Below are 26931 nucleotides of genomic sequence, written 5' to 3'. Positions count from 1 at the left end.
CACTGACTGTGGCCTCTTCTCAGGTCTCACAGTTGGGACCTCCCTAACCACACCCCAGCCCCACATAGCCCCTCCCCTACTTACCCCCCTGACATCCTAAGCAGAGGGACCTGACCCAGGGCCAGGGAGGGGTCAGAGATCTGGGGTCTCATTTGCATGGGAGGGCCCCTCCCTCTCTCAGAGGATGAAGAGTGGAAGGGAGAGACGAGGGAGGCTCTGCTCAGCTGAGGGGCCACTGAAGACAGAATCAGTGATGACCTCCACCATGGGCTGGTCCCCTCTCCTCCTCACCCTCCTGGCTCACTGCACAGGTGACTGGATGTGGGACAGAGGAGGGGCTCTTGGAGGGCATGTGGGGTCCTGCATCTTCCTCTTGTATCCAGCATCACCCTCTCTGTGTCTCTGCCTCTTGCAGGGTTCTGGGCCCAGTCTGTGCTGACTCAGCCTCCCTCAGTGTTCAGGTCCCTGGGCCAGAGGGTCACCATCTCCTGCACTGGAAGCAGCTGCAACGTCGGTAGAGGTTATGTGATCTGGTACCAACAGCTCCTGGGAACACGCCCAAGAACCCTCATATATGGTAGTAGTAACCAACCCTCAGGGGTCCCCAATCGATTCTCTGGCTCCAGGTCAGGCAGCACAGCCACTCTGACAATCTCTGGGTTCCAGGCTGAGGATGAGGCTGATTATTACTGCTCATCCTGGGACAGCAGTCTCAGTGCTCTCACAGTGCTCCAGGTCTGTGGGGAAGTGAGACAAAGACCCACTTACCCATCTGCAAAGTGAGTGAGCACCCCAGCAGCTACCTGCTTAGGCTCCCCCTTGGTTTCTGCTCATTCTTCAGTTGATACCCTAGGCCCAGGTGCATCTGGGGGACCCTCCTGGGAATGGAGACTCCTTCACGTCTCTGACCTCAGAGTCACTCAGAGTAGCCCATTGTACACAGAAGGTGTCAAATGAAAGAGACAGTTTTGTCCTCAGGATCAGGGACAGGTTCTTTTAGGCTAGTGTACATTCACTTTTCATCTTCTGATTTCTCAGTAAATGAAACACCCTTAGGTCATGAAGCTATCATGGTCCTTCAGCCCCATCCCTGTTCTGCTGATGCACATGTCACATCTTTTTGCAGCTGGGATCATTATTGCCTTAGCTTCAACCAAATGACTAGTTTTCCTTATTATTTGTTGATTGCATGGATCACATAAATCAATGCCACAATCAAAATTATAAAAGGTATAAAAAAAAGCTTTCCAGAGAAAAACCACCATGTGCTGTTTATGGAAACTTTATGCATAATGAGCAACCCTGAAAGCAATAAAAAAATTTACACACTGATTTTTATACCAGCTGTTTATAAAATGATCAGACTTGATGTAATGAAGATGTCCTCAAACATGATGTATATTAATAGAGGGTGATATTAGTCAATATTTAAAGAAAATAAGTTCTCAAGTCCTAAAATATGCATAAGTATTAACTGCAAATTTCTTTGGAAGAACATACCACAGGCTACACTCCACATCATTGGAATCTCATTGTATTTTGGAAGAGGTGGGAATCTAGAGGTCCTAAGGAGGCCAGGTATTGACAGCAGGGGGAGGAAGGAGGAGGGTGAGTGTGTGAGGTGACTGCATTCCTGGTGATGTCAGTCTCCTACAGGGCCCATTGAGGGCGGCCACACCACTGCTGTGTTGTCACAGCTCAGTAAACTCTACCCCAGAGCGACAGCACCTTTGTACAGACAGAGAAGGTCATCTAGGAGTCTGGGATCCATGATGGAGCTGACAGGGTGACATCATCCCATCCACTGCTCAAGGAGGTGTGACCCCCTGTCCTTGAAAGGGGGAGGATAGGAGGGAGGGGTTCTGAGGGAGTTTGAACAGGCAGTTAGAAAAGGGAGCAAAGAAACTTCACATGAGCCCCTTAGTCCAGATGTCAGAGTGTGTCCCCGGGGGGGGGGTCAGGCATTGTGATGTGTCAGAGCCGTGCCTGGAATTGAACCACGACCTCCGTGGTCACAGAGGGTGGGATCCAGCGTTGTCCCTTCAGGAACAGAAGGTCTTGTGTAGTGAGGGTCTCAGCCTCTCCATAACCAATGTCAAAGTCGGATCTGCCCTTGTGGATCTGGTGATGACTGCAAGAGGTCCTTCAGCTACAACACAGGAAACTTTGAAAAATAGAGCTTGGTCATCTATAAACCTGTAATTATAGCACACACCTGGGGCCACAGACAGAGGAGATCATAGAGACAGAGCGAGCCTGTGGTCTCCCCACCAGGAGTGTGGACAAGGCTCCGCACAGAGAAGGAGCTGGGGTGAGACACAGAGAGAGACCAGGCTTCAGGGACCCTAGTGGAGTCCATGGGGTCAACATCCCTGATGTCCTTGTCCATGTGCTCCCTGCCCTGGGGATCGTGCTGACCCTGAGCCTCACTCTGATCCTGGAGAAGCAGTGGAGCAGTGGGGACAGTTGAAGACAGTCCCCAGGGAGGAGGCACAGCAGGTGATTCTGAGACATTTGGGTTCATGAGGTGCAGCCTTAGGAAGGCTGGTGTGACTTGTTATGGCCTGTCTTCCATGCAGAAGGGGTCAGGACCCAGAGCACGGGAGGCAGGGGGCTCTGCTCTGGGTTCCTGTCCCCTCATCAGTCAGGGGGTACCCAGGCTGGGGCAGCAGGGGACTGGGGCTCTTCCCCTGGGGTCCATGGGGTGCTGGCCCTAGAAGGCAGTTCCTGCGTGTGTCTAGGTCCAGGGCCCACCTGCTGTCAGCTCCAGGCCCCCACAGCTCAGGAGGATCCTCCAGGGCCCCTCCATGACCAAAATCAGGGAGAGGAATTTGGGGCGGAATTGTTGACCAGGATATATTCTCCTCCTCCCAGTTGCAGAAGGGATGAGAGAGCCCCCAGCTCTGCCTCCCTGTGCTTGAGGTCCTGGGGATGTGCAGGTGGGTGCAGAAGTTAGGGTTCATCTCCACCCCCACTTCATTGTGCCCACTGTCCCAGGTACTGCAGCCTGACCTTGGACATTCAACTCATGCTCCTCCCTGAATTCTCCTCCCCCTGGGGTGAGAAGGTCTGCAAACATCCCCCTAACAAATGCTCACTCCCCTCAGCCTTGCCTGCACATTCCCGTGGGGTTCCAGGGACACTGCCTCCAGGACTCCTGTCCCCCTGCTGCACCTGGGGAGGAGGCTCTGGGTCTGTCCCAGGCTACTGTCCCCCCTTCCCAGTCACACCCACCCTGGGGCCTGCTCACCAGGCCTGCACACCAGCCTCAGGCCATGGGCCTTGCTCCTGCTGCTCAAGGTCTGGGGCCCCCATTTCTGAGCTAGGAATTCAGTGTTTGTGCTCCTTCCCCAGATCTTCTACTCCTTCATGAACAGAGAATCCTCTCCCTGCCTGAGGCTCCCCTGTACTGACAGCAGCACCCTCTCAGGGGCCTGTCATAGTAGAGACCTTGGTTCACACAATCCTCTTCCTCCTTCTCTCCCTGCCTTCCTCCTGCTGCACAGGCCTGAAAGGCCCCTGGGAGCACAGCTGCTTGCATCCCTACCTGCTGTGTCCCTGTCTCAGTTGCTCTGCCCTGACAACTTGATATCTTCAGTCTTGCCCTGTCCTCTCTGCCCACCCATCCAGGGAGGAGATCCCCAAATGAGGGGATCTCACCAGGGAGGTGACCCAAATGTCACCAGGTGCTGGTGCTTCTGTGAAATCACTGCCTTCCATCCTGGTTTGAGGATCCTTATGCCCTGCTTTGATTTTCTCTTCTATGACTCTTTGTGCAGGACACGGTTACTCCTCTCTTGAGATGAACTTGAAAGGCGCTCCAATGAGGAGCTCCCGAAATGTCCCACAGGTGGGATAGGCTTAGTCTTTTGCATGACTTTTATTTTGTAGACATTCCCACAGTCACAGGAGTGATTATAGCTGGATGACTGTTCCCTCCATGTGGGAATCTCTCAGCCACAGACAGTGTATCCATGTTCCTTGCATCAGACCCCACATGCTGCTTCATACAGTCTTTCATGTCACAGGTGAGTGTTGGTGACACAACTCTGGATGTTAACCTCAGGACACTGAGGACCCTGAGTGGGACATGTAACCAGCAGGTGGCACTGTGCATCTCCTGGGTCCAGCAGGGAGACCCTCCCAGCTGGGGGAGGCCCTGGACCTCAGGGCTGGGCAGAGGCTGAGACCCCAGCACCCTGGTGCCCTCAGGGCCTGGCAGAGACTCCTGGGCAGTGTCCTGTGGGGTTCCCACAGCTGCTTCCTCCACCCATCCCTGTTTCCCACTCTGAACAGAGCCTGTTCTCAGCCTTTTTGTCCTCAGGTCCTACCTCTGATCCTGAATCAGTAATCAAGTAGAGTCTGAGAGTCGGGCAGAAGGTGCAAAGTTGCATAAAAAGCACTTTCATTTCTCTGGGTCAGCAGTGAGATATGACACTCCTGGGACAGGCCAGTCCCACTGTGGTGGCAGGGTCTTCAGAAACATGGGGTAGATACCTGTCCTCCTGTTCCTGTCTCTTTGGTCAGGTAGAGACAAAATCTGACTTCTGGGGGAGCTTCCAAGATGTTAACAGCCCCCACAACTGAGAAGCTTCTGGCAAAATGCTCTGTCACTCATGCATGTCCGTGTTTGTAGGTACCCTGTCCCAGCCTCTGCTACCAGCCACCCCCGTCTCTGTGTCTCCAGGCACTAAAGCCAGATTCTGCACCCTGCGTAACATGAAAAGAGAGGTAGGACACAGGAAGAGGGAGAAGCAGTGTCCCTGCAGGGAGCACGATGTGGGACTGGATCCAAGGGCCCAAGGATCATGCCCTGAGACAAAGGCAGATGCTCATCCACCGAGCCACCCAGGAATCCCAACAAAGACTTTAAAAACAAAAATCTCGGACTTCCTCCTCTTGTCTCTCCTTTACTACACACACTACATGTTTCACATATCATACTATTGTCTTTTTTTAAATAATAAATGTATTTTTTATTGGTGTTCAATTTACCAACATACAGAATAACACCCAGTGCTCATCCTGTCAAGTGCCCCCCTCAGTGCCTGTCACCCATTCACCCCCACCCGCACCCTCCTCCCCTTCCACCACCCCTAGTTCTTTCCCAGAGTTAGGAGTCTTTATGTTCTGTCTCCCTTTCTGATATTTCCCACACATTTCTTCTCTCTTTATGTATACAATGGAATATTACTCAGCCATTAGAAATGACAAATACCCACCATTTGCTTCATACGATTGTCTTAAATCCTACGTTTTTTTAGGTTTTGTTTTGTTTTCTTTTTTTCTTCTTTTCTCCAAAACCAGAAATTCTGTAGGATGTGGTACCTACTGGGTGTTCTACAATGTATGTCAATGCAGCACTTAATTTCTCTGTCCAGAGATTGTGTCACATGCACAGGATCAGAGCTCAGTCCCTGGACACGGCTACGTTCTTTGATCCCAACAGGAAGGAATAGCTTACCTTCTGTCCAACTTGGGTAAGAATCAGGAGTTCTCATGATTCCCTCCTCAGATTTGATTAACTTTGTAGAGCAGCTCACAGAACTCTGGGAAACTCTTTCTTCTGTTTGCCAGTCCATTAAAGGATCTGATAAATGAGATAGGTGAACAGCCAGGTGGAGAGACACCTAGGGCTAAATCTGGGAGTGACTTATGTGTAGTAGCTTCTCTGCCTGTGAAGTTGGGATGTATCACGCTCCTGGAATGGATGTGCCTACCCTCTTGGATCTCATTCCCTCTTTCTCAAGGATGAGGCTACACAGGTGTATTTTCCCAGCCTCATACCAGGGCTTGATCTCTCTAGGGACCAGCCCCATCTCTCTAGGGAGCCACCCAGGAGCCCACACAGAGTGCCTTCATTCAAACAAAGATGCTCCCAGTGCTCTTGTCACTTAAGAATTGATGATGGTTTCAGGAGCCAGGAACCAGGGGTAGTCTTGACTGTAATTTCTAAGATCTCACAATAAGATGTCTCAATTGAAAATGGCGCCAAGACAGTCAGGCTCATACCCACATCTCATGCCATAAAATCTGACTCTTGTGTGACTGAGGACACAACCATAGCCCGTATGTTAACAACCACCTTGGTCACAGACAGAATTTCAAAGTCTAAAATAGCTGTCCATGATCCTTATTGTTAACTGTTTGAAGAAATGAATAAATGGTGGAAGAAGGGACACATCCCAGTATAGAGCTTTCAAGTAACAGGTGCATGCAGTTAGCACTGTGGGATGTTAGGAATGATCTCCCCTCATAAAGTGTGGACAAAGTCACCAAATCAAGAAGAGTCTGAAAAAGTGTCACAGTGAGAGATGCTTAAGGAGAATTCAGAACTAAATGTTGCAAAGAATCCTGAACTGGATCTGAGAAAATCAAAGGGAGATAAGGAAAGCATGCCTAGGAGAAACATGTTTACTACTGCATTATATTCTGAAGATATTGGATTCTTACTGAAGATCCTGGATTCCTTACGAAAGTTCCAACAAGGGATGCCTGGGTGGCTCATCAGATGAGTGTCTGGCTTCGGCTCAGGGTGTGCTCTTGCAGTCCCAGGACCCAGTCCCACATCAGGATCCCTGCATGGAGCCTGCTTCTCTCTCTGCCTGTGTCTCTGCCTCTCTCTCTCTCTCTCTCTCTCTCTCTCTCTCTCTCTCCCTCCCTCTGACTTTTATAAATAAATGAAATCTTAAAAGAAAGAAAGTTCAAACATGAAATCTGGGAATACTCCCTGAGTTCATACAGTTATATTTGCATGTGACTTTGAGGAAATGCAAATTTCTGTTCAGGGATAACCAGGTAGTCAAAATATCTGAGTAGGAATTTAAAATAAATACTGGTCTTGCCAGGATATAGAAAATACCCAATGAGAAATTAAGGTGGGGAAATAACAAAAGGAGCAAATGATAAAACCTGGCACAAAATCCCAACAAGAAATATATGACACAGTTATGCACAAACACCCACTTTACTCAGAGAAACCTATGACTATAGAGAAAAAAGATAATATTATTCACCAGTAAATGTTGAGTCTATATGATTAAATCACTTTCTTATATCACAAAGTCTATCTGAATCTAAGGATGTGATCTATTACATATCTTGCAAATTTTTACCAAACTGTGATCTTTGAATCATGGAGCATTTTCAATCCTAGAATATGTTCATTTTATTCTGATGTCCTGAAGAACCCTTACAGGACATTCAAACAGGGTAAATAACAAAAGCCTGTAAACTGTCCCCTGGCAAGTGGCATCCAGCATGGCACTATGTGTCCTTCAGCTTTTTCTAGAATCTCATGTGGGAGTCACCGGCCTTTCAGTTGTTATGCTGAAGGGTAAACACAAATGTGCCATTTATTTTGCCCAATGATAATAGTGTTTTTCTTAATAATAAATTTATTTTTTATTGGTGATCAATACGCCACCATAGAGAATAATACCCAGTGCTCATCCTGTCAAGTGCCCCCCTCAGTGCCTGTCACCCATTCACCCCCCCCAGCCCTCCTCTCCCTTCCACCACCCCTAGTTCTTTCCCAGAGTTAGGAGTCCTTATGTTCTGTCTCCCTTTCTGATATTTCCCACACATTTTTCCTCCCTTCCCTTATATTGCCTTTAATTATTATTTTTATTCCCCAAATGAATGAGAATATAATGTTTGTCCTTCAATTGTCTAATTTCACTCAGCATAATACCCTCCAGTTCCATCCACGTTGAAGCAAATCGTGGGTATTTGTTATTTCTAATGGCTGAGTAGTATTGCATTGTATACATAAACCACATCTTCTTTATCCATTCATCTTTTGATGGACACCGAGGCTCCTTCCACTGTTTCGCTATTGTGAACATTGCTGCTATAAACATCAGGGTGCAGGTGTCCGAGCGATTCATTGCATCTATATCTTTGGGGTAAATCCCCAACAGTGCAATTGCTGGGTCGTAGGGAAGGTCTATTTTTAACACTCTGAGGAACCTCCACACAGTTTTCCAGAGCGACTGCACCATTTCACATTCCCACCAACAGTGTAAGAGGGTTCCCTTTTCTCCACATCCTCTCCAACCTTTGTGGTTTCCTGCCTTGTTAATTTTCCCCATTCTCACTGGTGTGAGGTGGTATCTCATTGTGGTTTTGATTTGTATTTCCCTGATGGCAAGTGATTCAGAGCATTTTCTTTTTTTTTTTTTAATTTTTTTTATTTATTTATGACAGTCACACACAGAGAGAGAGAGAGAGAGGCAGAGCACAGGCAGAGGGAGAAGCAGGCTCCATGCACCGGGAGCCCGATGTGGGATTCGATCCCGGGTCTCCAGGATCGCGCCCTGGGCCAAAGGCAGGGGCCAAACCGCTGCGCCACCCAGGGATCCCTCAGAGCATTTTCTAATGTGCATGTTGGCAATGTCTATGTCTTCCTCTGTGAGATTTCTCTTCATGCCTTTTGCTCATTTCATGATTGGATTGTTTGTTTCTTTGGTGTTGAGTTTAATAAGTTCTTTATAGATCATGGAAACTAGCACTTTATCTGATACGTCATTTGCAAATATCTTCTCCCATTCTGTCGGTTGTTTTTTAGTTTTGTTGACTGTATCCTTTGCTGTGCAAAAGCTTCTTATCTTGATGAAGTCCCAATAGTTCATTTTTGCTTTTGTTTCTTTTGCCTTCGTGGATGTATCTTGCAAGAAGGTACTGCGGCTGAGTTCAAAAAGGGTGTTGCCTGTATTCTCCTCTAAGATTTTGATGGACTCTTGTCTCACATTTAGATCTTTCATCCATTTTGAGTTTATCTTTGTGTATGGTGAAAGAGAGTGGTCTAGTTTCATTCTTCTGCATGTGGATGTCCAATTTTCCCAGCACCATCTATTGAAGAGACTGTCTTTCTTCCAGTGGGTAGTCTTTCCTCCTTTATAGAATATTAGTTGCCCATAAAGTTCAGGGTCCACTTCTGGGTTCTCTATTCTGTTCCATTGACCTATGTGTCTTTTTTTGTGCCAGTACCACACTGTCTTAAAGACCAGAGCTTTGTAGTACAACCTGAAATCTGGCATTGTGATGCCCCCGCTATGGTTTTCTTTTTTAAAATTCCCCTGGCTATTCAGGGTCTTTTCTGATTCCACACAAATCTTAAAATAATTTGTTCTAACTCTCTGAAGAAGGCCCATGGTATTTTGTTTTGTTTTTTGTTTTTTGTTTTTTTTAATAATAAATTTATTTTTTATTGGTGTTCAGTTTTCCAACATACAGAATAACACCCAGTGCTCATCCGGTCAAGTGCCCCCCTCAGTGCCCATCACCCATTCACCCCCCCCCCACCATCCTCTCCTTCCACCACCCCTAGTTCATTTCCCAGAGTTCGGAGTCTTTATGTTCTGTCTCACTCTCTGATATTTCCCACACATTTCTTCTCCCTTCCCTTATATTCCCTTTCACTATTATTTATATTCCCCAAATGAATGAGAACATATAATGTTTGTCCTTCTCCGATTGACTTACTTCACTCAGCATAATACCCTCCAGTTCCATCCACGTTGAAGCAAATGGTGGATATTTGTCATTTCTAATGGCTGAGTAATATTCCATTGTATACATAAACCACACCTTCTTTATCCCTTCATCTTTTTTTTTTTTTTTTAATTTTTTTTTTAATTTTTATTTATTTATGATAGTCACAGAGAGAGAGAGAGAGAGAGAGGCAGAGACATAGGCAGAGGGAGAAGCAGGCTCCATGCACCGGGAGCCCGACGTGGGATTCGATCCCGGGTCTCCAGGATCGCGCCCCGGGCCAAAGGCAGGCACCAAACCGCTGCGCCACCCAGGGATCCCTATCCCTTCATCTTTTGATGGACACTGAGGCTCCATCTATTGAAGAGACTGTCTTTCTTCCAGTGGATAGTCTTTCCTCCTTTTTCAAATATTAGTTGACCATAAAGTTCAGGGTCCACTTCTGGGTTCTCTATTCTGTTCCACTGATCTATGTGTCTGTTTTTGTGCCAGTACCACACTGTCTTGATGACTACAGCTTTGTAGTACAACCTGAAATCTGTCATTGTGATTCCCCCAGATATGGTTTTCTTTTGTAAAATTCCCCTGGCTATTCGGGGTCTTTTTCTGATTCCACACAAATCTTAAAATATTTTTGCTCTAACTCTCTGAAGGAAGTCTATGGTATTTTGATAGGATTGCATTAAAACGTGCAAATTTCCCTGGGTAACAGAGACACTTTCACAATATAATTCTGCCAATCCATGAGCATTGGAATATTTTCCATCTCTTTGTGTCTTCCTCAATTTCTTTCAGAAGTGTTCTATAATTTATAGGGTATGATCCTTTACGTCTTTGGGTGAGGTTTATTCCTAGGTATCTTAGGCTTTTGGGTGCAATTGTTAAATGGGATAGACTCCTTAATTTCTCTTTCTTCAGTCTCATTGTTAGTGTCTAGAAAATGCCATTGATTTCTGGGCATTGATTTTGCTATCCTGCCATGCTACCAATTGCTGTATGACTTCTATCAATCTTGGGGTAGAGGCTTTTGGGTTTTCTATGTAGAGTATCAGGTCATCGGCGAAGAGGGAGAGGTTTGATTTCTTCTTTGCCAATTTCAATGCCTTTATGTCTTTTTGTTGTCTGATTGCTGAGGCTAGGTCTTCAAATACTATGTTGAATAGCAGTGGTGAGAGTGGACATCCCTGTCTTATTCCTGATCTTAGGGGAAAGGCTCCCAGTTCTTTCCTGTTGATAATTATATTTGCAGTGGGCTTTCATCGATGGCTTTTAAGATGTTGAGGATGTTCCCTTTATCCTTGCACTCTGAAGAGTTTTGATCAGGAATGGGATGCTGTATTTTGTCAAATGCTTTCTCTGCATCTAATGAGAGGAATCATATGGTTCTTGGTTTTTCTCTTGCCTATATGATGAATCACAATTTGTTCCTTTTAAATTTGTTTGTTGCGGTTCAATTTGCCAACATATAGCATAAACAACCCAGTGCTCATCCCGCCAAGAGCCCCCCTCAATGCCCATAAGCCAGTCACCCATACTCCCTCCCAAATCCCCTTCCACTACCCCTTGTTCATTTCTCAGAGTTAGGTATCTCTCATGTTTTGTCACCCTCACTAAATATTTTCACTCATTGTCTCGCTTTCCCTTTATTCCCTTTCACTAAGTTTTGTATTGCCCAAATGAATAAGACCATATAATATTTGTTTCTTTTCCAAATGACTTATTGACAAACAAAATTGTAATCAAAATTCTGTAATTTGGATTACAATTCAATGTCAGAAAGCTAATTCAGTAGCACAATTATAAAAACTATTGGTGGCCTCTGGAAAAAAAAAGCATAAAGGATTCAAGAGACTACATGACTGCATAATTTTGATCTAATCAGGCTGAAATTAAAATCAATTAAATGAGATGCAATCCAAACTGGAGGTCCTAATGACAGGGTTAACGACGTCGAAGAAGGAGTGAGTGACACTAGAAGACAAGTTGATGGCAAGGAAGGAAGCTGATAAAAAAAAGACAAAACAATTAAATGATCATGAGGAAAGGTTAAGTGAAATAAACAACAGCCTCAGAAAGAAAAATCTACGTTTTAATTGGGAATCCAGGGGACACGAAAAGGATAGAGGAGCAGAAGGTGTCTTTGAACAAAACGTATCTGAGAACTTCCCTAACATTGGGAGGGAAACAGGCATTCAGATCCAGGAGATAGAAAGATTCCACCCTAATATCATAAAAATAAAATCAAAATTCAACACCTCAAAATTCAATAGGGAAACTTGCAAATTGCAAAGGTAAAGGGAAATCCTTAAAGCAGCAAGAGACAAGAAACCCCTACCTTTATGGGGAGAAGTATTAGGTTAAGTGGAGATATCTCCAGAGACCTATCAGGCCAGAAAGGGCTAGCAGGATATATTCAGGGTTCTAAATGAGAAGAACATGCAGCCAAGAATACTCTATCAAGCAAGACTCTCATTTAGATTAGAAGGAGAGATAAAGAGCCTCCAAATAAGAAGAAATTGAAAGAATATGTGACAGCAAACCAACTCCTGTAAGAAATATTAAAGGGGACACTGAAAAAAGAAAGAGGAAGTTCAAGGAAACAATCCAGCAAGAACAGGGACTGAATAGGTATCATTATGACACTAAATTCATACCTTTCAATAGTAACTCTGAATGTGAATGGGCTTAATGACCCCATCAAAAGGCGCAGGGTTTCAGACTGGATAAAAAAGCAAGACCCATCTAATTGCTGTCTACAAGACACTCATTGTAGACATAAAGACACCTGCAGCCTGAAAATAAAAGGTTGGAGAACCATTTACCAATCAAATGATCCTCAAAAGAAAACAGGGGTACCATCTTTATAGCAGATAAATTAAAGTTTATCCCAAAGACTGTAGTTACAGATGAAGAGGGACACATATCATACTTAAAGAATCTATCCAACAAGAGGGACCTAACAATCATGAATATTTATGCCCCGAATGTGGGAGCAGCCAAGGATATCAATCAATTCATAACCAAAGTTAAGACATACGTAGATAATAAATCACTTATACTTGGTGACTTGAACACAACGCTTTCTATTATCGACAGATCTACTACTAAGCACAACATCTCCAAAGAAACAAGAGATTTAAATGATACATTGGACCAGATGGACTTCACAGATATTTACAGAACTTACATCCAAAGCAAGTGAATACACATTCTTCTCAAGTGCACATGGAACGTTCTCCAAAATAGACCACATAATAGGTCATAAATCAGATCTTAACCAATACCAAACATTGAGAACATCCCCTGCACATTTTCAGACCATAATGCTTTGAAACTAGAACAAATTCACAAGAAGTTTGAAAGGATTTCAAACATGTGGAGGTTAAAGGGCCATCCTGCTACACGAAGAAAGGGTCAGCCAGGAAATTAGGGAAGAATTAAAAACATTCATGGAAACTGATGAGAATGAAGATACAACTGTTAAATATACTTGGGATACAGCAAAAAGCAGTCCTGAGGAGGAAATACAACGGAATACAATCATCCATTCAAAAACTGGAAAGAACTCAAATACAAAAGCTAACCTTGAACCTAAGGAAGCTGGAGAAAAAACAGCAGATAGATCCTACAACCCCAGAAGAAGGGGGAGAATTAATAAAGATTATAGCAGAACTCAATGAAATAGACCAAAACTGTGGAATGGATTAACATAACCAGGAGTTGATTCTTTGAAAGAATTAATAAGATTGATAAACCATTAGTCAGCCTTATTAAAAAAAAAAAGAGGGAAAAACACTCAAATTAATAAAATTGTGAATGAGAAAGGAGAGATCACACCAATACCAAGGAAATACAAACAATTTTAAAAAGTTATTGTGAGCAGCTATATACCAATAAATTAGGCAATCTAGAAGAAATGGATGCATTTCTAGAAAACCACAGACTACCAATAATGGAACAGGAAGAAATAGAAAATGTGAACAGGCTGAGAACCAGGGAGGAAATTGAAGCAGTCATCAAAAACCTCCCAACACAAAAGTCCAGGGCCAGATGGCTTCCCAGGGGAATTCTATCAAACGTTTAAAGAAGAAAACATACCTATTCTACTAGAGCTGTTTGGAAATACAGAAAGAGATGCAATACTTCCAAACTCGTTCTATGAGGCCAGCATCACCTGAATTCCAAACAAGACAAAGACCCCACCAACAAGGAGAATTATAGACCAATATCCCTGATGAACATGGATGCAAAAATTCTCAACAAGATATTAGCCAATAGGATCCAACAATACATTAAGAAAATTATTCACCATGAACATGGTCACAGTAGCTTCTTGAAAGAAACATCCATGAAGGCAAGATAAACAAAAGCAAAATGAACTATTGGGACTTCATCAAGATAAGAAGCTTTTGCACAGCAAAAGAAACAATCAACAAAACTAAAAGGCATCCTACAGAATGGGGAGAAGATATTTGCAAATGATGTGTCTGATAAAGGGCTAGTTTCTAAGATCTATTAAGAACTTATTAACCTCAACACCAAAGAAACGAACAATCCAATAATGGAATGGGCAAAAGACATGAACAGAAAACTCACAGAGGAAGACATAGACATGGCCAACAAGCACATGAGAAAATGCTCCGCATCACTGACCATCAGGGAAATACAAATCAAAACCACCATGAGATACCACCTCACACCAGTGAGAATGGGGAAAATTAACAAGGCAGGAAACCCACAAATGTTGGAGAGAATGTGGAGAAAAGGGAACCCTCCTGCCTGTTGGTGGGAATGTGAACTGGTGAAGCCACTCTGGAAAACTGTGTGGAGGTTCCTAAAGAGTAAAAAATAGACCTGCCCTATGACCCAGCAATTGCACTGTTGGGGATTTACCCCAAAGATGCAGATGCAGTGAAATTCTGGGACACCTGCGCCCTCAGGTTTATAGCAGCAATGTCCACAATAACCAAACTGTGGATGGAGCTTTGGTGTCCATCAAAAGATGAATGGATAAAGGAGATTGGTCTATGTATGCATTGGAATATTCCTCAGCCATTAGAAACGACAAATACCCACCATTTGCTTCGATGTGGATGGAACTGGAGGGTATTATGCTGAGTGAAATAAGTGAATCGCCGAAGGACAAACAGTGTATGGGTCTCATTCATTTGGGGAATATAAAAATAGTGAAAGAGATTAAAGGAGAAATGAGAAAAAATGAGTGAGAAAATATCAGAAAGGGAGGCAGAACATGATAGAATCCTAGCTCTGGGAAAAAGAACAAGGGCCATGGTAAGGGATGTGGGCAGGGGGTGGGGGTGACTGGGTGACGGGCCACTGAGGGGGGCACTTGACTGGATGAGCACTGGGTGTTATTGCCTATACGTTGCCAAATTGAAACGTCAATTAAAAAAATTTTTTTAATGTCCAGAGCAGTTATGGGTTGCCCCTAGATCCCTTCTGTGAAGGACGCGGTGTATTTTTTTCTGTGACATCTCTCTGTTTTCCAGATCTCTTCCTTGCTCTGAGGGTCCCCATGGGCCTTAAGCAGCATGACAGCATCACCACCCCTGTTTTCACAGAATCAATGTACTGATCACCCTCAGGCCCACACTAGAGCCTTCAGGGATGTCATGGCTTTCCTGGTGACAGGAGCACTGTTATACTGAGTGTCACTGGTATTACTTGTTGATGGGGGATTATGCTTCTTGGAGAATTGTAATAGGGAAGACCCTGATTTCTGGAGTGAGAGGGAAGCCTGGAAACTGCAGAGACCACTCTATGAGAGAATAGGAGAGAGGGGTGTCAGAAACACGTACACACACACACACACACAGACAACCTAGAATCAGAAAAATCTACATGTACACTCACTACACCTATCCTTCAGAGGCCAAGCATGAGGACACAGGTCCACTGTCCCTCTTATGCTTCTCCACCCTCTTGGGTTATTTCCTTCCAAACCCATCCTCACAGCAGGCTTCCTGTAAGACTGCAAGGTCCTGGAGTCTGGAGCCAAAGAAGGCCAGGTCTGGAATGTCACTTTCAAAACCAGGATGGAATTGATACAAGGATGATTAATTTGGAGATCAACTCTGATAATACACCCTGTGAAAAGGAAGATTGAGTCTTGTGCAGTGGGAGATGTCTGTCCATTTTCACCCTGAAGACACAAGTCTCACAGCTGAAGGGTCTTCAGGTTTCAGGAAGCACAGCACAGAGGGGGACCCCATAGTCACTTTTCCTGCCCCTCCACTTAACAGACATATCTCACTGTGCCCAGGGTCCCCTGGGGCCTTCCTGGGGTGCCCTTGAGGGACCATTCTTTTTTTTTTACATTTTTTAAATTTGTTTTTTATTGGTGTTCAATTTACTAACATACAGGAATAACCCCCAGTGCCCGTCACCCATTCACTCCCACCCCCCCGCCCTCCTCCCCTTCTACCACGCCTAGTTCGTTTCCCAGAGTTAGCAGTCTTTACGTTCTGTCAAGGGACCATTCTTAAAAGAGTTAATGAATGTGACTTCATGGATATGGGAAAGTGTGTGGCTGAGTCAATGTCCTGATGGGTTTAGAAACAAACATTCTCAAAAACAAGAAAAATAGTTGGTGTTGGGAAGCCCAAGTGGATCAGCAGTTTACTGCTGCCTTCAGCCCATGGCCTGAACCTGGAGGCTGGGATCCAGTCCCCACATCCGGCTGCCTACATGGAGCCTGCTTCTCCTTCTGCTTATCTCTCTCTCTTTCCTCTCTCTCTCTCTCTCCCTCTCTCTCTCTCTCAAAGAAATGGATAAATTTTAAAAAAATAGTTGATGTGTGTGAAATAAAAATCCACACTCTCCTGTGCCAATTATGTCGACACTGACCTTCTTTGGGGTTCCAGTGATGCTGAAGATGAAAAATTAAATACACCAATAGTTCCTATGTGTTAACCCTCAACACATGAAAGAACATCCATGTGTGGGAAATAAAATAATATCATTGCCATGTTACAGAGATTGCCCCAGGCTGGTGGGGTGTTGCAAACTACATCTGGGGATGAGATCAGGAATCAGATGATGACAGGATTCCATGTTGGTCCAAGTTCTGCTACTTCTGCCTAGAGATGGACCCTGGAAAGCAGAAATGGCACCAAGAGCATTGTTATTTTTTTCTGAAATCTTCACGTGGACACAGAGTTCAGAACTGAAGAGCCAGAGACACTGGAGCATGAGGAAACAAGGGGATGGAGAAAAGAGGAGTATGGAGGTGGAGGTGTTGTCAGGGAGTCTGAAGAAGTTGTGCCTATTTGTCAGTTGGTTCAGATGAAGGGGAAATTGTGTCTGTGATCAAGATGAGTGTTAACATACAGTCTATGGTTGTGTCCTCAGTCACACAAGAGTCACATTTTATGGCATGAGATGTGGGTATGAGCATGACTGTCTTGGCCCTATTTTTAGCTGAGATACATTATTGTGAGATCTTAGAAACTACAGTCAGGTCTGGTCCTGGTTCCTGGCTCCTGAAACCCTCATCAATTCCTAAGTGACGAGAGCCCTGGGAGCATCTTTGTTTGAATGAGGGTACTCTGTATGGTTTCCTGGGTCGCTTCCAGATGGGGCTGGTCCCTAGAGAAATCAAGAGCTGGTCAGAGGCTGGCAAAATTCACTTGCCTAGCCCCATCCTTGAGAGAGAGGAAATGAGCTCCAGCAGGGTGAACACATACATGCCAGGAGCGTGATGCATCCTAACTTCACAGGCAGAGAGGCTCTACACATAAGTCACTCCCAGATTTAGCCCTAGGTGTCTCTTCACCTGGCAGCTCACCTATTTCATTTATCAGGTCGTTTAATAGACTGGAAAACAGAATAAAGTATTTCCCAGAGTTCTGTGAGCTGCTCTAGCATGTTAATCATATCTGAGGAGGGAATATTCGGAACTCCTGATTCCTACCCAAGCTGGAAAGAAGGTATGGGTAAGCTATTCCTTTCTGTTGGCATCAAAGAAGGTAGCTGTGTCCAGGGACTGAGCCTCTGATTGCGTGCTTCTGACACAGTCTCCGGACAGAGAAATTAAGTGTTACATTGACATATGTTGTAGAACACCCAGTAGGGACCACATCCCACAGAATTGCTTGTTTCAGGGAAGAAGAAAAGAAGAGGAAACAAAACATACAAAAGCCTAAAAAACAGGATTTAAGGACAATAGTATGATATGTAAAACATTTAGTGTGTGTAGTAAAGGAGAGACAAGAGGAGGAAGTCCAAGATTTTGTATTAAAAGTCTTTGTTGGGATGCCTGGGTGGCTCAGTAGTTGAGCGTCTGCCTTTGGGTCAGGGCATGATCCTTGGGTCCATGGACCCAGTCCCATATCGGGCTCCCTGCTGGGACCCTGCTTCTCCCTCTGCCTGTGTCCTGCCTCTCTTTCACGTTTCTTATGAATACATAAATAAAATATTTACCAAAGTATTTTTTCTAATTTTACACAGACCCTGGAGTATTTGTAGCTGGGCTCTCTTCCTTCACCTGATTGTGCACCCGGGACACCTGTGGTGCCTCAGTCAACATCAGAATCTGTGCGTCATTCCTCCCTCCTCAGGGACAGGTGTCCCAACACAGTACTCTTCCTGAAAGGACACTCACAGAAGCTTCTCAAGAAAAGAGACTCAGAAACAAGGCCTGTGGGCCCAAGGTTTATTGTCTCACATCCTCACTATGTGTGAAACTAAAAGTCATGTTGCCATGAGCAGTATCCACAGCATTTGAAAAGACAGTTTCCTCCTCAAAAAAAATATTCTCTGTAGAGTATCATGTCATCGGCGAAGAGGGAGAGTTTGACTTCTTCTTTGCCAATTTGAATGCCTTTAATGTCTTTTTGTTGTCTGATTGCTGAGGCTAGGAATTCCAGTACTATGTTGAACAGCAGTGGTGAGAGTGGACATCCCTGTCTTGTTCCTGATCTTAGGGGAAAGGCTCCCAGTGCTTCCCCATTGAGAATGATATTTGCTGTGGGCTTTTCATAGATGGCTTTTAAGATGTCGAGGAATGTTCCCTCTATCCCTACACTCTGAAGAGTTTTGATCAGGAAATGGATGCTGTATTTGTCAAATGCTTTCTCTGCATCCAATGAGAGATTCATATGGTTCTTGGTTTTTCTCTTGCTGATATGATGAATCACATTGATTGTTTTACGGGTGTTGAACCAGCCGTGTGTCCCAGGGATAAATCCTACTTGGTCATGGTGAATAATTTTTTTAATGTACTGTTGGATCCTATTGGCCAGTATCTTGTTGAGAATTTTTGCATCCATGTTCATCAGGGATATTGGTCTGTAATTCTCCTTTTTGGTGGGGTCTTTGTCTGGTTTTGGAATTAAGGTGATGCTGGCCTCATAGAACGAATTTGGAAGTACTCCATCTCTTTCTATCTTTCCAAACAGCTTTAGTAGAATAGGTATGGTTTCTTCTTTAAACGTTTGATAAAATTCCCCTGGGAGCCATCTGGCCCTGGACTGTTGTGTCCTGGGATTTTTTTGATGACTGCTTCCATTTTCCTCCCTGGTTATTGGCCTGTTCAGGTTTCCTATTTCTTCCTGTTCCAGGTTTGGTAGTTTGTGGCTTTCCAGGAATGCGTCCATTTCTTCTAGACTGCCTAATTTATTGGCGTATAGCTGTTCATAATATGTTTTAAAAATCGTTTGTATTTCCTTGGTGGTTGGTAGTGATCTCTCCTTTCTCATTCATGATTTTATTAATTTGAGTCTTCTCTCTCTTCTTTTTAATAAGGCTGGCTAATGGTTTATCTATCTTATTAATTCTTTCAAAGAACCAACTCCTGGTTCTGTTGATCTGTTCCACAGTTCTTCTGGTCTCGATTTCTTTGAGTTCTGCTTGAATCTTTATTAACTCCCTTCTTCTCTTGGGTGTAGGATCTATTTGCTGTTTTTTCTCTAGCTCCTTTATGTGTAAGGTTAGCTTTTGTATTTGAGTCCTTTCCAGTTTTTGAATGGATGCTTGTATTGCGATGCATTTCCCCCTTAGGACTGCTTTTGCTGCATCCCAAAGAGTTTGAATGGTTGTATCTTCATTCTCATTAGTTTCCATGAATCTTTTTAATTCTTCCTTAATTTCCTGGTTGACCATTTCATCTTTTAGCAGGATGGTCCTTAACCTCCACGTGTTTGAGGTCCTTCCAACCTCTTGTTGTGATTTAGTTCTAATTTCAAGGCATTATGGTCTGAGAATATGCAGGGGACAATCCCAATCTTTTGGTATCGATTCAGACCCGATTTGTGACCCAGTATGTGGTCTATTCTGGAGAAAGTTCCATGTGCGCTTGAGAAGAATGTGTATTCAGTTGAGATTGGATGTAAAGTTCTGTAGATATCTGTGAAATCCATCTGGTCCAGTGTATCATTTAAAGCTCTCGTTTCTTTGGAGATGTTGTGCTTAGAAGACCTATCGAGTATAGAAAGAGCTGGATTGAAGTCACCAAGTATAAGTGTATTATTATCTAAGTATTGCTTCACTTTGGTTAATAATTGACTTATATATTTGGCAGCTCCCACATTCGGGGCATATATATTGAGGATTGTTAAGTCCTCTTGTTGAATAGATCCTTTAAGTATGATATAGTGTCCCTCTTCATCTCTCACTACAGTCTTTGGGGTAAATTTTAGTTTATCTCATATAAGGATGGCTACCCCTGCTTTCTTTTGAGGACCATTCGAATGGTAAATGGTTCTCCAACCTTTTATTTTCAGGCTGTAGGTGTCCTTCTGTCTAAAATGAGTCTCTTGTAGACAGCAAACAGATGGGTCCTGCTTTTTTATCCAGTCTGAAACCCTGCGCCTTTTGATGGGGTCATTAAGCCCGTTCACGTTCAGAGTTACTATTGACAGATATGAGTTTAGTGTCATCATGATATCTATTCAGTCCTTGTTTTTGTGGACTGTTCCACTGAACTTCTTCTTAAAGGGGAATTTTAAGAGTCCCCCCTTAAAATTTCTGGCAGAGCTGGTTTTGGAGGTCACATATTCTTTTAGTTGCTGCCTGTCTTGGAAGCTCTTTATCTCTCCTTCCATTTTGAATGAGAGCCTTGCTGGATAAAGGATTCTTGGTTGCATGTTCTTCTCATTAGGACCCTGAATATATCCTGCCAGCACTTTCTGGCCTGCCAGGTCTCTGTGGAGAGGTCTGCTGTTACCCTAATACTCCTCCCCATAAAAGTCAGGGATTTCTTGTCTCTTGCTGCTTTAAGGATCTTCTCTTTATCTTTGGAATTTGCAAGCTTCACTATTAGATGTCGAGGTGTTGAACGGTTTTTATTGATTTTAGGGGGGGATCTATTTCCTGGATCTGAATGCCTGTTTCCCTTCCCAGATTAGGAAAGTTTTCAGCTAGAATTTGTTCAAATACATATTCTGGCCCTCTGTCCCTTTTGGCGCGCTCGGGAACCCCAATTAAACGTAGGTTTTTCTTCCTCAGGCTGTCGTTTATTTCCCTTTAATCTATATTCATGGTCTTTTAATTGTTTGTCTCTTTTTTCCTCGGTTTCCCTCTTTGCTATCAACTTGTCTTCTATGTCACTCACTTGTTCTTCCACCTCGTTAACCCTCGTCGTTAGGACTTCTAGTTTGGATTGCATCTCATTCAATTGATTTTTAATTTTCTGCCTGATTAGCTCTAAATTCTGCAGTCATGAAGTCTCTTGAGTCCTTTATACTTTTTTCTAGAGCCACCAGTAGCTGTATAATAGTGCTTCTGAATTGGCTTTCTGACATTGAATTGTAATCCTGATTTTGGAACTCTGTGGGAGAGAGGACTGTTTCTGATTCTTTCTTTTGAGGTGAGGTTTTCCTTCTAGTCATTTTGCTCAGTGCAGAGTGGCCAAAAGCAAGTTGTATTGGAAAAGAGAAAAAGAGAGGAGCGAAGAAGGAAAGAAAAGAGAAAGAGAAAAAAATAGGGAAAAAAAACGAAAAGAAAAAAAAAAGAAGAAGAAAAAGAGAAAGAAAAAGAAAGGAAAAAAAAACGGGGGTTGGGGAAGGAAACAAATCAAAAAGCAAACCAAAACAAAACAAACAAAAAAAAGAAAAGAAAAAGAAAAAAAAAAGAACCACGGGGGAGTATCTTCTGATTCTGTGAACTTAAGTCCCTTGGCTTCTCCTGGATGTTGTCCGTTCTAGCTGGTGTTCTCGGGGAGGGGTCTGCTGTGCTGATTTTCAGGTGTTAGCAGTTGGGGGAGCTGCCTGTGCCCATGCCTGGTGCAGGGCTCAGTGGGGGTTGTTTAACCCCGTGAGGCCGCAGGAGGAACAGCCCCAGTGGCCGGGGCCAGGTCTGGAAAACTGGATTCAGTCCGGCAGGAACTCCGTCTGCAGGGCCTGGAGGCTCCGGGGCGGGGCCGCTGATCTGCTCAGCTCGGGGCAGGAGCGTCCTTGCTGTCCTGGGCCCTCCCGGCCTCTGCTGTCCTGGGGGAGGCGGGATCCTGGGCTGTGTCCCTGCTCCCTGTGCTCCGGGTCTGCGCTGGTGGATTCGCGCTCCCGGGCCGGCACAACCCCTCCGCGGAGCCCGCCGCCCAGCCCCTCCGAGCTGCTCCTGGAAACCGCGCAGCCCCCTCCGCAGGGAGCCTCTTCCTCTGCCCAAGCCCCTCCCGAGCTGCTCCCGGGCGCACAGCCCCCTCTGCGGAGCTGCCACCCGAGCCCCTCCAGCTTCTCCGGGTCCCGCCGGGTCCCGCCGTGCGCGCTGCAGCCTTAGGGAGCTCGGCGCACTCTCCTGGGTGCGCAGTTGCTCTTTTACTGTCCCAGGGAGCCCGAGGCATCCCCTCCACTCCTTGGTTCCTGCTCCAACTCCTGCGTGCCCCTTTCCGCCCGGGAAGGTCGGTGCAGCTTCCTGCTCCTCCGGGAAGGGGCTCTCCTGTCCTGGGGACACTCGCCCGGCCTCAGCCCGGCTCACTCGCGGGGCCCCTCCCCCTTGGAGGCCTTTGTTTCTTTATCTCTTTTTCCCCCCCCGTCTTCCTACCCTGATAGATGCGCGAACTCTTCTCACTGAAGCATTCCAGCTGGTCTCTCTTTAAATCTCAGGCCGAATTGATAGATTTTCGGGATAATTTGAAGGTTTTCTAGGTAATTTGGTGGAGACAGTGATTTGGGGACCTACTCTTTCTGCCATCTTGCTCCTCCCTCCTGGAGACCAAGATTAGGTCAAAAGTAAGTCTTATCCAATATCATGCCAAATAATGGACATGACAGGGAATATCAGTTGTGAAGAAAGGTAATCAACCCATCTCAGCTAAGGTTCCAGAGCTCAGGGAATGACCAGGAAATCCAGGGACACAGGAGTGGGTATCCAAGGGAGTGTTGTGCCCAAGATTGCGAATCCGAGAAAACCACCAAGGAGCCGACACTGATGCAAGTACATGAGGGTTTATTAACAAGTTTGAGCTTGGGTCCAAGTATACCTGACACAGCAGAGCAGGGACTTGGACCCTGAGGGGGGTTACAGCTGGGTTTTATGGGCTGGTCTAGGGGATTTTCAGAAGGGGTGGAGGAATTCTTAAGCTCTGTTTACTTTCCAATACGGGACTTTCTGTTTCTGTCAAGGGCGTTCTGAGCTCTGTTCTCACTCTGATATGGGACTCTCTGTCAAGGGTGTTCTGCGGTTTTTCCTGTAAAGTTCAGCTCTTATTTACAGGAGCCTGAGATGGCTATACTTGTGCTAATGCTAACTTGAGGTGGAATGACGTGAATTTTCTCAGCCTCCACAGGGAGGGCGGCAGGAAACTAACTGGATTGCTGGTGGCAGAGGCTGGACTTCTGCTCTTCTTGGCAAACCCCTTCTCACTGACACCACCTTGAGTGAGAAGCTATTTGCTCCTGCACTCAGACTGACCAGGCCTGTATCAAGAGACAAGTAAGACAGGGAGAGATTGTCATAAAACCTCTACATGGCCTTTAGCAGCAGTGTTGGAGGAAGGTAGAACTTGAGATGGTGGGGGACTTAGGTGGGGACAAGCAAGGAGGGAGTCAGACAGGAGTGGAGGGGAGACATGTATCTTACTTCCCCAAGTAGCAGTAGTTCTCGGGGACAAGGTAGTTCAAGCCAAGTGAGCAACACTGATAATAATTCTTCCTCAACCTGGAACCCAGTGGTAAGGTGGCCATGCTGACAAACCAGTGGCAGAAGAGCAGGCTGTAGCCTGGAAGCTCAGTCAAGACTGTGCTAGCTCACAACTCAGGGCTTCTCCCGGAGAGCTCTTACTATAGTAACATCCGTTTCACTGCTTTTCCCTCCGCAAAAGGGGATTTCTACATTTGAGTCTTCACAACAGATTCATGCACACAGGGATTTGCAGCAAATACTCAGATTCCTCCTCCCCACACATCCAAGCCATCCCCCCCTACCCACCAATGTTGCAAAGCTCCACAGTGTACCAGGGGAGAGGAGGCCACAAGCAGGCACTGGGGGATCAGGAACAGGCCTTCACGAGGATGCCCATGGTCCTGAGTGGTGTCAGCTGTAGCAAGTCACATCCACAGGACTACTTCACCCAGTGTCCCTGGAGCAGGTTCAGGTTTTTACAACATTTCAGAACCCCAAATCCCCCATGCCTAACCACATCACTAATGTCACAAATGTGCCTCAAGTACACAGCTCTGTGCCTGGAATTCCTCCTGGGCCTGGTTCTCCCACAGCATCTCACATCCTAGTACCTCATCCTTGGGACTCAGTGAGCCATGGCCAGTCCTGAGAAAAGGGGCCTGGGGGGGCGAGGAGGTCTCTGCTCTGATGGTTGGAAAGGCAGAGACTAGCTGAGGAGATCTTTCAACCTGCTGGGATGGGCCCAGTGCTCTGACTATTAAGTAGACATGCTTTGGGAAGAGAAAAGAACCACCCAGTCAACATGCTCTAATTTTCCAGTTGGATCACTAGGAATATTTTTTATCTTTTCCTTGCCAGTTTTTATTTCTTCTGAGAGTTCAAAAAGGTGGAATTATAAATTAGGAGGAAGGACACGGTGATCCAGAATCTACTTCCAATAAAATCAGTGTGTATTCCCATTCTGTTAAATTGGGGGACAGACACATTCGAAGGCCTGTAGGCAGGCTGAGGTGTTGCCCCACATCCTCCTATGTGTGTCCCTGTGACCAGGACCACTGCGCCAGATTGTACAGTAAGAGTCAGCCTTATCCTCAGGCTGCAGCTCAGAGATGAGGAGGAGCCTGCATCTGCCTAGGTGTCATTGGATCAAGAGTAGGGCTGGAGACCTCGAAGCCTGGCACATTTAAGGAGCTGCTCAGAGGGGGGCCTTTCACATTCATCTCAAGAGAGGAGTAACCCTGGTCTGCACAAAGAGTCATACAAGAAAAAAAATCAAAAGAAGTTATGAAGATCTTCAAATTCAGATGAGAGTCAGTAACTTCACAGGAGCAAGACCACCTGGTGATGATGGGTCAGGGTAACAGGAGGGTGGACAGAACAGGGCAGGATTGAAGAAACTCTGCGCTCAAGGCAGAGCAAATGAGGAAGGAACATAGCAGGTGGCGATGCAGGGGGCTGTGCTTCCAGGATCCCCTCAGGCCTGTGCAGGAGGAAGAAGGGGGAGAGAAGGGAGAAGAGGATGGTGAGAACAGGGGTCTCTGCTTTGATGGGCCCTACAGAGGATGCTGCTGTCACTGCAGGGAGGGCTCAGGGAGGGAGATGTTTCTCTGTGCCTGAAAGAGTGGAAGATCTGGGAAAGGAGCACAAACTGATTTCCCAGCTCAGCATTGGTGGACCCTGACCTTGAGCAGCAGCATCAGTGCCCACAGCTCGAGGCTGGTGTGCAGGCCTGGTGAGCAGACCTGGAGTGGATGTGCTGTGTAGCAGGTCAGGATCATGAGACTGAACTTTGGGCCCCCTCTCCAGGTGCAGGATGGGGGACAGGAGTCTGGAGGCAGCATCCCTCAGTCCAGGCTGTCTCCCAAGGCTTTCCCTGCAGTGTCTTTGCAGTGTGTTGCGTAGTGGATCCTGCCATCTGCTGTGGGTCTCCAGGGATGAGCCACTGTGTCTGATGAGGTGAGACATGCCCCTCTTTGTCTCCCCCATGAGATTGTTCCAAGGAGGGCTGAGGACAGTGAGCATGTGTTAGGGGGGGTGTTTGCAGACCTTCACACCCGATGGGGAGGAGGAGTCATGGAGAAGCATGAGCTGAATGTCCAAGATCAGGCTGCAGTGCCCAGGACATCAGGTATCATGAAGAAGTAGGGATGGTGAAAAACACCAAACTTTGCATCCTCTTGCAACCTCCCCCAGGACCCCAGCCACAGGGAGGCAAAGCTGGGGGGTCTCTCTCATCCCTTCATCCCCTGGGGGAGGAGCACTGCATTCTGGTGACTTGCTCAAAACCCCCACTACCTCTTCTTGATGTCTGTCATCTGTAGGACCCATCTAAGGTCTGGGAGTCACGGGCTGATAGCAGGTAGGCCCTGGATCTAGACACATGCAGGGGCTGCCTTCCCAGCTGAAAGTATCCAATGGACCCCTGGGACAGACTCCCAGTCCCCTGATGCCCCAACCCTGGTCTGCCCTGAATGAGATGAGTTGACAGGAGCCCAGAGCAGAGCCCCCTGACTCCAGTGCTGTGGGTCCTCACGCATTGTGCATGGAGGACAGGCCACACTCAGGTCACACCCAGCCTTCCTGAGGCTGCACCTCATTGTCCCAAATGTTTAGAATTCCCTGCTGTGCCTCTTCCCTAGGGAAGGTCTTCAATTTTCCCCACTGTCCTGATTCTTCTCTAGGATTAGAGTGAGGTTTGGGGTCAGCACATCCACAGGGCACGAAGCACATGGAACCAAGACATCAATGATGCTGCCGCCATGGACTCCAGTGTGGGTCCCCGAAGCCTGGTCTCCATCTGTCGCTCTCTATCTCTCTCTGTCTCTTTCTCTGACCCCAGCCCCTTCCTCTGTCAGCTGAGCTTCTGTCCACACTCCTGATGGGGAGGCCACAGGTTCGCTCTGTCTCTACGATCTCCTCTGTCTGTTGCACCAGGTATGTGCTATAATTACAGGTTTATAGATGATCAAGCCTTACTTTTCAGTTTCCTGTGTTGTAGCTGAAGGATGTCCTGCAGTCGTCACCAGAACCACAAGGGCAGGGCCCGACCTTGACATTGGTTATGGAGAGGCTGAGACCCTCACAACACAGGACCTTCTGTTCCTGAAGGGACAACCCTGGCTCCCACCCTCTGTGACCATGGAGATCAAGGTTCAATTCCAGGAAGGGTCGGACTCATCACAAAGACTAACACCTCAGTCCAGGTGACACACTCTGTCATCTGGGACTATGGGCTGATGTGCAGTTTCTTTGCTCCCTTTTCAAACTGTCTGTTCGATCTTCCTCAGGTCCATCCTTCCTAACCTCCCCCTTCAGGGACATGGGATCACACCTCACTGGATCAGTGGATGGAATGATGTC

At 45.9% G+C, this 26931-nt stretch overlaps 1 long non-coding RNA gene across 2 annotated transcripts; it reads left to right on the top strand.

Moving 5' to 3' along the window:
• Window positions 1–2299: 2299 nt before the first annotated feature.
• LOC119879052 lies at window positions 2300–26704 on the top strand. 2 transcript variants are annotated; one of them, XR_005387310.1, is made up of 3 exons: window positions 2300–2499; window positions 3892–4028; window positions 26570–26704. It is a non-coding gene; the product is annotated as an uncharacterized LOC119879052 (long non-coding RNA). The 2 variants fall into 2 exon arrangements; XR_005387309.1 differs by lacking the exon at window positions 26570–26704 and adding an exon at window positions 4637–4660.
• Window positions 26705–26931: the final 227 nt, after the last annotated feature.

This window comes from Canis lupus, unplaced genomic scaffold (assembly GCF_011100685.1).
Source record: "Canis lupus familiaris isolate Mischka breed German Shepherd unplaced genomic scaffold, alternate assembly UU_Cfam_GSD_1.0 chrUn_S2234H2434, whole genome shotgun sequence".
NCBI lineage: Eukaryota > Metazoa > Chordata > Mammalia > Carnivora > Canidae > Canis > Canis lupus.
This window is presented reverse-complemented; position numbering and strand designations above follow the sequence as displayed.